Source organism: Rhipicephalus microplus, chromosome X, assembly GCF_043290135.1.
Source record: "Rhipicephalus microplus isolate Deutch F79 chromosome X, USDA_Rmic, whole genome shotgun sequence".
Taxonomy (NCBI): domain Eukaryota; kingdom Metazoa; phylum Arthropoda; class Arachnida; order Ixodida; family Ixodidae; genus Rhipicephalus; species Rhipicephalus microplus.
The window spans coordinates 39,325,343-39,338,169 of record NC_134710.1 but is presented as its reverse complement, the minus strand read 5'-3'; the positions used below and the strand labels follow the sequence as shown (position 1 = coordinate 39,338,169).

Below are 12,827 nucleotides of genomic sequence, written 5' to 3'. Positions count from 1 at the left end.
AACGCAGGACTGCAACTGAACTCATCGAAGTGCCACTTCAGACGCCAACAAATAACCATGTTAGGCCATCTTGTAAACTCCTCTGGCGTACGCCCTGATCCTGATAAAGTTTGAGCTGTGCAAAACTTCCCCGTCCTGACCAGCACTAAGGAAGACCGAAGCTTTTGAGGTATATGTTCTTACTTCCAACGTTTTGTAAACAATTTTGCAGACGTGGCCCGACCTCTTACGGACTTGCTGAAGAAGGATGTTTCATTCTCTTGGGGCGCTGCCCAGGCTTCGGCGCTCTCCAATCTCATCGCGTTGCTCACAACATCACCTATTCTGGCCAATTTTGACATGTCTGCCTCAACAGAACTCCGCACTGATGCCAGCAGCCATGGAATTGGTGCTGTTTTGGTACAGCATCAAAGCAGCTGCACCCGCGTTATTACATATGCCAGCCATCTGCTCTCTGCGGCCGAGCGGAACTACTCTATCACTGAACGGGAATGCCTTGCTCTAGTTTGAGCAGTTGGCAAATTTCGGCCCTACTTACATGGTCGTTGTTTCACTGTCACAACTGATCACCACGCCCTCTGCTGGCTCTCGTCGTTAAAGGATCCCACTGGGCGTCTTGGTCGCTGGGCACTACGGCTCCGAGAATATGACTACTCAGTGTCTTACAAATCTGGCTGTTTACACCATGACGCTGACTGCTTGTCCCGCCATCCAGTGGACCCTCCTGAGACTTTAGACGAAGCGCCGCCATGTGTGCTCTCTTTCTCTCTGCTTTGAGCAACATCCGTGATGAACAGCGCCGAAACCCCGTCTTGCGGGACATTGTTGAGAAGCTGAACTCTCCAACGCCTCATCCGTCTACTCGACTGTTTGTACTTAAAGAGGGCACCTTGTACCGCTACAATGTCAACACAAATGGGCGCGAACTGCTCCTTGTGGTGCCTTCCCACCTACGTTCGAGTGTTATCGCCCAGCTCCATGACGCCCCCACCGTCGGTCACCTTGGTCTCTCTCGGACTTACGACCGCGTGCAGCGTCAACTTTACTGGCCCAGGCTTTATCGCTCCATGCACCGCTGCGTCATCGCACGCGACCAGTGCCAACGTCGAAAAAAATAAACCCTATGAGTCCTGCCGGACTCCTCCAGCCACTTGATATTCCTATTGACCCCTTCTTTCGAGTTGGTCTTCATCTTTTAGGTCAGTACCATCAGTCTACCTCCAGAAACAAATGGATAGCTGTCGCTACGGATCATACAACCCGGTACGCCATCACGCGGGCTTTGCCAACCAGCTGTGCCACAGATGTTGCCGATTTTACTCTGTACGATGTCGTCCTCCATCATGGTGCTCCATGCCAACTCCTCACAGATCGTGGACGCTATTCCCTCTCCCGAGTTATTGACGACCTGCTTAGCTCTTGCGAAACCAAACATAAATTTACGACGGCCTACCATCCACAAACTAATGGGCTTACCGAACGATTCAACCAGACTTTAACTGACATGCTCTCCATGTACGTCTCCTCTGACCACCTACACTGGGACGTTGCATTGCCATTTGTCACATTTGCATACAATTCCTCACGCCACGACACCGCTGGGTTTTCACCATTCTATCTCCTATTTGGCCGCGACCCAACTCTACCTTTCGATACCATCTTTCCGACAGCTGTCGATTTGCCGACTCAATACGCCCGTGACACTATCACCAGAGTTCACAAAGCACGAGAAGTCGCTCGGAAGCGCCTCTTAGCATCGCAAGAGCAACAGAAGCAACGTTACGACACACATCATCGTGACGTCTCCTTTGCCCCGGGTTCCCTTGGGTTGTTGTGGACACCGACTCGGCATGTTGGTCTCTCTGAAAAGCTGCTTTCCCGGTACTCAGGACCCTACCGCGTCTTGCGCCAGGTGACCGACGTTACCTACGATATAGCCCCACTGAAGTCGACATCTCCAATGTCTACATACATTGTTCATGTCTCCCGACTTAAGCTCTACCACTCCGCAACATCATAGAAAGCACCGAGGCGGTGCTTCTGCACCCGGGGGTCATGTTACGAGACTACATCACGGTGAAGAATCAAGACAGAGTGCGAGAAAGACGACGTGATTTTGGGATGTGGGGCACGCTCTGGCTTGCCATCTCGGCTTAGGCTTGGCGAAATATATCTTAGCTGTAACCTCGTTTCTCTGTGTATCCTCCCGTAACAATATGGTAGTTTTGGGACGTTAAACCTAACATATCAATTAATCTCCCTCATCCCTCGCGCTTTTGATGAATAAACGTTGTCACTCACTCGCTCACTCACTTTAGGTAGCAGCTTACAATATTTCCTGCAGTGGACTGTCAAATAAACGCACCAACGACCAACGGCACAGGTTTCTTCACTTCATTCAGCTTCACTTGAAGCCCAGAAGCTGCTTGACAGCAGTATGATTGCATCGCTTTGCTCCTAAACGCGTACGCGAATCGAATGCGTTTGGGCTGAATGTCATGTGCGTGGCAGCCTTGATTATTATTTTTTTCATAGATTGTTGAAATTGAGTGAAAGAATAAAGACGTGTTATAACAAAGGCATTGCAATAGTTGCGTAATATGATACTTTTTTTATGAAAAACACGACATGGCTACCACTTCTGGTGGAAAATATAACCAAATGTCAGTTAGCTTTTATGGTTTTGTTTGCCAAGGCTAGAATACAGAGTTATGAGACACCTCGTAGTGGATGACTGCGGATCAAATTACGGCCCCTTTAACTTGTACCTAATTCTAAGTGCACTGGCATTTTTGTATTTCAATTCATTGACATGTGACCATTGTAGCCGGAAATCAAGCCAAGCTCTGGGGCTTAATAGCGCTAAACGTCACCACCTAAGCTACAATGGCATGCAAAGTAAGCCTATGGTGTGTGCCACAAAATCCCATTCTAAAAAGCGCTTGCTAATAGCTTTTCATTCTAATTGGTCATTTCTAAGTACGTAAGTGCGGTGCACAGTGTGACGACATGGAGCTAAGAAAATGGTATTCCATACTCAATGGAAATGAAGGTATAGTCCCCAAAAATATAAAATGTTGGACTTCTGTGAGAACGGAAGTACGTGCTGTGTCTTACCTAACAAATTGCGACTGACTTACCCAATTAACTTTCCTTTCAGTAGCAGAGTATAGGATAACAGGTGGAAGCCGCGAGTTTTCTTTTTGCGCTTTCTTTCTGATCAAGCAGGAGGCTGATGATCTTCCAAGCAATACGTTTGTCTACGTCGGCGCTGGCAAATTTTAAACTGCCCTGTACTTAGCGAGCACATTCGCAAGGCATCGTCTAGTCAGCGCTGGGAAAAGAATGACGTTAGGAGTGGGTTGCAAACAGGCGTTTTCACGAGTAGGCACAATTTTGAGCGCCATATAGTCCGTACCAGCCTAAGAATAAATATATAGGCTCCACCCACATGGCTGCATTGCCTTTATTTTTCATGATTCCGCTGTGTTGCTACTGCACACTGCGGAAACAACAGAACGCGATAAAGCATTGCAAAACACCGCGAACTGCTGCAGCTTCGGTGCACGTATAACGGGGCACATTCACAAACTTCAACTGCATCGTATGGTGACCGGCGAGGATGATATCGTATACTTGTGGATAAGTGTTCAAATTATTTTAATGGATCGTCCCAACAATTACGTTATAGCAGAGGGCAGCTCTACAGTTGGACGAGCCTAAGCCAAATGGACAGCTGTGCACTTTCTTTTTTTATTCTTAGCCTGTCACCGACTGCAGTGAGAGCAGGAGTACCAGACATTGTTGTCAGTGATGTCTATACCATACACTAAAGCGAGGTTCTGCACATGCGCAGTGTGTTCGTAGATAGACAATTTTAAAGTTCGAAAAACTTTAGAGGCTCGGCTTGTCTATCCACTGTCTCACGTATCGTGGTCATGCTGTGGCCACCACAAGCCGACAACAAGGCTCATAAGGCTTGAAATCATTCGAGAATGAACAAGGTTTAATGAAATGTAAGCTACAGAAACAACCAAGAATTACTTGCAGTACTTTAGCCAAACTTGCGAAAAACGCTTATAAACGTGCGGTTGACACCCGCGCCGCGCAAGAGAGGGCAGGGCGCCGCCGCCTTGGCAAGCGCGAGTACAGATGTATTGGGATGTGCCGAAAGAATCACTTGGTTACCCGTACTGCGCATTCATTTATGTTTCATCACAGGTGGAATGGCGTTGAGCGCATAATATAGTATTGCATGGCTGCAAAAGCACAGCATTTTTTTAGGAAAGCCAACGCGTATCGCGAATTCGAAGTGACTGCGCAGCTCACATGCCTGTAGCGACGGAACGAATTGGTGGCCGATGTGTGGTTCATGTCATTTCTTGTGCAATATGGCAGATTTTGTCCGGTGACCCTTCTGAGAAGACACTTAAGGCTTTCACCTTAAAATCTTAAATAGCTGTACCGTACAATAGCGAACACAAACACTTTAGCGTAATTATAAGTGAAAAAAAAACACGAAGTTACAAAATATAGCAAAACACACAATAAAAATTGAATTGAATTGAATTGTTTATTTGTCCTGAAATTCTTACAGTATCAGGAGCAGAGGCTAAAGGCGATATAGCCTGACATGGGTCCTCTGCTCCTAAATACAGTTTGGCACGCAGGCCGCTCAATCTGTCGCATATGTTTACAGAAATAAATATATAACACAACAAATAACACACAGAAATAAATAAATAACACTACAAATAAACCATAACACAACAAAATTAAGCATGGTCTTGTTACACAATTTCAGGGAAAATATTAGAAAATCACTTCATCACAAAAGCGTCATCTTTTTTAAGATACTTGAAAGAACTACAGAATACATTCAAAAAAACCGAAAACCACAAAAATAATAAAGTTTTGGATAGAACATCAATTATTGTTGTGACTAAAAAGTAGCACTATGCAAGAAAAAAAAAACGCCAGGCCTGCGTAGAAGGCGCAGCTCAGTCACAGTGAAAGCTCGAAGAACAACCTTTCAGGGTTTTTTCAAAATACTCATTGGGTAACTACTGCAAGCACACTTGCTTGATACCCACCAGGGTATTAATAATAAACATTTGGGTAGTAGGCCAGCATTATCTGTGCTATTTTTGTCATTCTTTTGAGAAGCGTGGTACCCGCAAAGCACTTGCGAGGCATTTCGTGCCAATTGTTGATGCAGTGGCTTAAGACGATGAAGATTTATGGCTGAAGTGGGATTGTGCCACAGTTAATAGGAGAGCTAGAACAAGCTTTTGTAATGGGTTGGACCGTTGGTTGGCCCGCTCGCTACGCTATTCGCATTGTGCGACGACTGGTTGTTCTTGCGCTAAAATGCTTTATCAGTCGTAGTAACGCGATTGTTTTCCCGACATCATGCCTGCCTAAGGCTAGTTTGCCTGCAGGTCTCAAGCGTCAGCGTAGCTCAGTGGTAGAATACTGGGCTGCCACCCAGCGGACCTGGGTTCAAGCCCCACTGTGTCTTTGTTTGCTAGGTTCACCAACAACTCACAAACACCGGCGTAGCTTAGTGGTAGAATAACGGGCTGGCACCCAGCAGACCCAGGTTTCGAGCTTTACTGTGTCTTTGATGCTATTTTTTTTTCTAATTTCGCACAATGTGATTACGGACACCAGTGGTGGCGGCGGCGGTGGACAACTGCACGTGCCCGAGTTGTGATCTCATAACAACTTTCACTGTAACAAGTAAAACGAGGTCTTGCTCGGAAACTACGTAACTTCGCTCCGTAACACTTAATCAATAGTGAATATAAATAGACATTTAATAGGTGCATGGGCACCCTAGCTCAATAAAGATAACATCGAGAAATATATTGTAAGTGCTGAAAAAAGCACGAAGAAAAGTTAAAACAGTACATAGCGAAGATTTACTCGTAAATTGTGCATAAAAGCTGCGAAATCGCTTTGAGAAGCATTGTCGGATGCCAAGTTATCTTTCACCATAGTAACGAAGGAGTGAGCACAGTGAGCTAAACAACAAGTAATACGTTGTATTTGGAAGATGTGGTCGGCTCGTGAAAAAAAAAGGCTGCAGGTGGTTCGAAGGTCTGGTGAGGGTATCGATAAGCAGTCTGTGTTTTCATGTTAGTTTTACTCGTTTTGTATCCTGACATAAAAACATTAAGCCGTAACGAGTCTATTTTAAAGCTACTGCAGGGGAAGCTTCCTGGCGACAGTAGACAGATATAGCTGTCTACTGTCGCCAGATGTGCTTACGCCAGATGTATTTACGCCAGACTAACGCCAGGTGTATTTTACGTCTATCCACCGTTCCCATCCACCTATATTACGACTATCCACCTATAGGTGCCATGGGAACGGTGGATAGTCGTGAAATACATCTAGTCTTGCGGCTTGTGTCTTTAAACCCTCTGATAGCATTATCGAAATTTATCTTTAAATGTCTAAGCACTAATGCTTTCACAGAAATGGAGGCAACAAACACCTGCACACTCCATTATTACTAGCTCCACCTTGAAGATTTCAAAGTGAGTAACTCGTTCTTAGCAGAAAAGATGAAACTACTGGAAAACCTTTGAGTAACCTTTGTATCTCTGCTGGCTCAACCTCCAAATAATTGCGATACGATATAAACAGATCAGCACCATATTTTTCTTCAGTGATGTTTTCGTAAAAAGGAGTATGAATCAGACCTGGCTCCCAAGATAGCGCGGGTACAGAGATGTGTGCCGGTGTGATTTCAGATGCCCTTTGACAGGTCACAGCCAAATATATGATGATGATGGCACCGACAATAATGATTATAATGCATAATTATGAGACCACATAGCAACTGTCGAAGCAAATACTTCCCCTAGTTCAAAAGAAAAAGAAAGCAAGACTTTGGTATTTCACTTATTAGAGCAAGTAATGAAAGCGATGAAGCCAATTTTGGCACCATCGTTTTCGCATTTAGAAAAACTAGTATGCTGAAGTCAACACTTTCGTATAAGCTGCCCGTGTGCTCAGATTTGGGTGCACGTTAAAGAACCCCAGGTGGTCTAAATTTCCGGAGCCCTCCACTACGGCGTCTCTCATAATCATATAGTGGTTTTGGGACGTTAAACCCCACATACCAATCACTTTCGTATAAGCTGGGTAGCTCGAATATTACTGATGAAGCGCGGCAGCACTTCATGTTAACTGCGCGTCATGTGGGCCTGTGGCGCAACGGATAACGCGTCTGACTACGGATCAGAAGATTCCAGGTTCGAATCCTGGCAGGCTCGAAAGACTTTTTAACACATTTTATTCGCAGCCCGTATTTTAAACTCAGCAACCTTTTTCTTAAAACCGCTGTGTCCTAGTTCTGTGGCACTGCTGGGAGTCTATTTTCGGACGTGCTAGTGAAGCGTAAGCCCGATGATATGTTATCATGCGCTCCGTCGGGAGGGTGACAGCAGCTCTGCCAAGCTGCAGCAACAGGGTGAGCGGTTCAACTTATGAGAATTACCAAGTGGCTTTACTGCAATCACCTACATTTTCGTGTGTTTTGGTGTGTGATAGATGTGTTTTTTCTCTTCTATGGGACATGAAAGTTGGGTCTTTTCATGCGAAAGATGTTCGCGACACGCTGATCCATCTTGGACTACTCGAAGCCCTGCCCTAAGAGCGTCGCAGATGGATTATGTATGAGCGGTTACACTCAAAAGTTGCGGAAGTTACAAAAAGTTTGTCTCGCGGGAACTCGAAAACCGATGAGCTCTGTCCTGCATGTGGTGGACTCGTGGAGCCAAAACGTACACGTCAGCCTTTTGTAGGCTACTATACACAACGTTCCTGTCGCAGAACGTTGCGCAGCACTGTGCAGGTACTTCAAAGTGTGAGAAAGTCGGAGTGTTAAAAGAATTTCATTTGAAGGCTCGTCAGTGTGCATGATTTGACTGAAGCTAAAGGCTGGCGTCTTTATTCACGATGTATGGCATCGGCTTCGATTCACCCAATGTGGATCCACGGCTACTATTGAGCACAAATAAGAAAAGCCGTCATGTGTCTCGTGACGTGGTGCGTGGGCGTTTTGGCTATAGCTTTGGCCATAGAGAGAGCGAGTGCGCAAGCACTTTCGCGTATGTCTCTGGGCCTTTTACGTGTAACTAAACAGGGAACATCTCGAAAATTAACTGGATGCCGAGAAAAGCGCAAGCGAACCGGCGAGTATACGCTGTCGGTTACGCCCTCGAGAGACATGGCGAATAACATTGATAAACGAAACTGTATAGAGGTAAATACGTAGAATAACTTAGAGAGCAATGGGAAGAAGTCGAATGGCAAGCTACTTTGAGACACAAGCAGACCAGGCCCAAGCGGCTTGGATGCACCCCCAAGTGAGAGCGTTAGAAGGGCTAAAAAAAATCGGCCCCATATCTGCATGTTAACCTGCAAATTTCATCGAAAGACGATAGTCTTGCTTCTGGAGAGAGTGAAGAAAAACGTTTAATTGGTGCTCTGCGCAAAATAAGTTGGGGAATGGTATTCTGGAGGCGCTGCGTTAGAGTGCCTCGAGAGTGCAGCGGAGGCGAACGAGCGCATCAGGTCACATCACACGTGAGACATGAGCGCTATCTGGCAGTTATGTTGGAAAACGAAGCGTGCGGCTCTGAGACGGGCGTGCGCGCCCGTCTCAGTGGTGATAAGGTGTAGAGCGCAAGGTGACAGGTAGGTGCCACCACCGTGTCGTCTTAGCAAGGCGTTGGAACCACTTGCCTTTTCGTGCAGGCGTTGCATGGTCAGCACAGCGTGATAAACGCTATGATCCTTAGAATTACTTATTTATGCCTTTTTTAGTAAAAGACGCACATACAGAATATATTCGTGTTGTCATGGCGCCTCAGATATGCACAATAATTGCTTTTTAATTGAAAATCACACAAGTATGAACGCTAAATCTTGAGCAACATTGGTGGGCGCTGCAGATGGGGTTGGCCGTTTGGGGTATCGGCTGGTGCCATTTAGAGTACCCAATATCGTTTAGAGTAGACAAACAGACAAATGGACAGACTGAGCAAAATTTTTGCGTCGAAGGTCCCCAAGAAAGACTATCGTCTTCGAAAAACCTCCTTCAAGACAACCTGGTCGTCAGCCTAGTTTGAAGCCGGTGCCAATTCTCATGCGTATACCCCAAAGACGCTGGTGGAAGCACAGACTTCATCGTTATTAGTGCGTTTCGATGCGTTTCTCTTTAAGGGTATTAGGAAAGAAGAGAGATTACAAGATTTTTTCGTATTGAGCGGAAAAGCTTACTTCTTACGGAAAGCTGGATCTTGTATACATAAAAGTATACAAGATCCAGCTTCCTGTGAGTGAGCGTTGCTGAGCCCATCTATTCGTCAGAAAAGAAGGATAAACCTAGAAACAGCCTCGCTGCTATTAATGTAAGTGACTTACTAGGACGCGGGAAGAAATACCAGGTGCAATGAATTTTATCCGACATAGATTTGGAAATTACTGTGGTGTCGGAAGCACATAGAAATAAAAGGTATGAGCAGAATGATAAAGCATTTGAAGTCACCCAATCTTCTTGTGCGTATTTCGTATGTCAAAACGAATTGGATTGTACGGCGCAAAAGAAGAGAGCTCATTGACAGCACTGACTCTCAATTGAAGGTTTATTGCGTGCTACACATGTGATACAAATGCAGTTCCTGAATATCATGCTCAGGTGGCAAAAAGTTTGTGGTAGCTCTTGTGTGCTTTCTTTTTGCTCATAAAAAATTTCCATCGCGCATGCGGGTGCTTGTTGACCAGTGTTGCCAGCCGCTGCCGAGCAAACAAGCGAATACTTATCACAAAAAAGCACAAGAGAATTGGTTGAACAAAGGATTTTCTCATTCTTGAGAATACTGTTATTTATGATTTACAATGTGACTAAAGTACGAAAGGGAGTTAAAAATTACGTGATTGTTTTGAAGAGCGAAAACATGCAGAAAAAGTATTGAAAGCACGTAGCTACTTCTTAACGCTGTCTCCAGCCTCTTCATTCGTTTGAAGGCACGTTCGCATGCTTAACGTTACTTGTTTTTTCATTCAACGTATGTTTTACTGAATGTTTACTTGAATTTCCCCCAACCTACGTTTGATCCACCCACCATAGTCGTGTGCTAAGGGGACGGGTCAGGGGTAGGCGGCAATGCTCCCTATAGTGACTGAAAGAGGAAGGGGAGGCGCTATGATGAACCCTGCGCACACCTACAACTGCTCGGTCATCAACAAACGTGGTATTAGGAAACGAAAGATGTGCTTTGGTGAACGTGATGATCAATAAAGTAACTGTATTTGCTGGCATAATGCAAGTAGGCCCCTCCCCATGTGCCCCCTCCTCCAGAAAATAAAATAAAAATAACGTGGCATGCAACTGCCAAATTCTACAAGCGCCTCAGCGAAAAAAGAACTCCACATCCGCTTATATAGGAGGAACTGACAACTCTGAGATTCACACCTGTATTGTATGCAGGGAACCGTCGGTTGAGAGGCAGCGCTCTTCATACGTGCTTTTTCGCCTTTCGTCTCGTTGTTTCTTTCGCTATTGTGCGCAACGTCCACTTTTTTGTCTGTCAGCGCCATATTATGGAACGAAGGTACACAAGATTGCTTCGTGGACATGTGGTTATGGGTATATACTTGTCCTATATTCAACTGAAACTTAATTCAGTCGTATAGAAAAGATACACAGAAAAGACTGCTATTAATGCACAATATCTAAACATTTGGTTGACTGTACAATTCAATTCATTATGAAATAAGACCGGCTGTTCGTTTTGGAATTTTGCGTTCTGGCACCTGACGATGTACAGTTGGTGATTGCGTGCTGCAGTGCTGCAATATCGCCGAAATACATAGTAAAATGAACCTAAAGCAGCCACATTCAAAAACGGGAGCCTTAGATGCCTTATCAAAAGTGAAAAGAATGACCGGTTGGCGACTTATGTCAGCGGCATCCACAAGAGCGGTGCAAGAAATCACCACATGATGACGACCCCATTGTTGTCACCAAAAACCAAACCTCGTGGCGTCATGGCACAACACAATGTGGCATCCCATGGTGAAGCGATTCCGAATCATCATTGGCTTGGTCGAAAATGGGCCGATCTAGGAAACTGTGCAAAACAAGGTGAGGTGCAGAAAGCTGACAGTGCCTACGATCCTGAGGCATTGCGAGACCATGTTAGTTAGACAAACCAATCGGAGGGTGTGTGGGAGGTTGAGTACATCGACTTCAAAAACAAAATGCAGATCCCACGTACAGTGGGAATGAATGATACGCGAAGCATGAATGATGAAGGTTGATATGTCACTTTAGTATCACCAGAACGTTACGAGGTGAATGAATGTAGTACACAATAAACACCAGTAGAAATGTTATGCGCACTCAGGTATCTGGATAAGCAGCAAGTATGTTGTTAATACCCCTGTCGCACGTGGCAACTTAAGTGCACTTTTAGCGAGTGTACTTACGCTCACGAAGTGTCATTTTGGCGGTTCGCTGCTACACGAGAAATTTAAGTGTACTTTGGAAATGATGGCAGTGGCGATTGACGGATATGTAGCACAATGTATATTTGTTATTTTTGCCTATGTGTCTCATCTTCGGTCCTCGTTGACTTCGTGCAAGTAGCACCTGTGGCACATGGCATCTTAAATGACTAGAGAACAAGTCACCTACACATGTGCAAGTGTACCTGGAAGTAAACAACTTGAGAGACGCCGCCATTGCTGTGCATGTGCTGCCGCATCCCCCTAGCAGACGTGGCCGCAAATGTCCCGATGGTGTAAGTAGCGAGGTTATTGTTGTATTTTATGACTTGTTTTATACATAACAGTATCCACCACAACAATAACAATGGTTTAAATATAATATGAGCACCGCTTTAGGCAACAGCATATTTCTGTACAAGCCCTTGTACCGAGGTTGCACACTTCATCGCAGTCGTCGCAGTGAAGAGAGGTTGGGGAACGCACTTGCCGGCAAGTGTACTTTATATTTATTCTAAAACACATTTTAACCATGCACTACCTTATGCTCAACAGCGTCCCCCAAGCAGCTGTGAGTGACCGCGGTGATCCAATCAGTCCACCATAGATAATCCTTAATAGCGTGAATTCAAGTGAACCCGTTAATGACTAATTAACCCGTTAATAACTTTAGTTTAATTTTCGTGAGCCCTAGTTAATTTTGTGTATTAATTACTTATGAATATCAGTAGGGATGTTTCAGTAATAGGTAAAATGGTATAAATAATTTTCCAGCAAATAAGCTGTTCAAGTTACTTACTCAAAGGAGAAACAGTAATGTCGAGGAACTTATCAGTTATCATTCACATGACTTGAGATGTTGTTGAAAAAGAAAAATACCGCAGGCATCCTTGCACGTAGCATGCAGCATCTTCAAAAATGAAAATGCTCTCGAAGTGACGTTACATAAAATACCGGCACTTAGCGCCTTATTTGTTATTTATATAGGCAGATAACTCAATAATACACTTTATGTGCAGGCAACACTGGTAGAAAGAGAAAAAAAGATTGCTACGCTTAACTGGCTCAACGTGGTATACTTTTGCTTGGTGCTGGGCAGAAGTTTCTCGATTGTGGCGTTGGATCGCGTTGCTTTGTTGAAAGCGAAAAGGTGCTGGCCATCAACCCTCTCATTACTATGGGTATAAAGGATTTCTCTGGCGAAATAGCGGAAATAGTTGCGCTGTGTGTGCAAACATTGAGTCTTTTCGGCGGTGAACCAAATTAGATTTACTTGAAGTTGAATAGCGTGTCTAGTGTGC

At 44.9% G+C, this 12,827-nt stretch overlaps 1 protein-coding gene and 1 non-coding gene across 2 annotated transcripts in view; one reads left to right on the top strand and one right to left on the bottom strand.

Moving 5' to 3' along the window:
• Nucleotides 1-12,827, bottom strand: part of LOC119176619 (uncharacterized) — a 62,255-nt gene that overhangs the window by 43,970 nt on the left and 5,458 nt on the right. The gene's annotated exons all lie outside the window — the stretch shown is intronic.
• On the top strand, nt 7,214-7,286 carry TRNAR-ACG (transfer RNA arginine (anticodon ACG)). Its single transcript has one exon. It is a non-coding gene; the product is annotated as a tRNA-Arg (tRNA).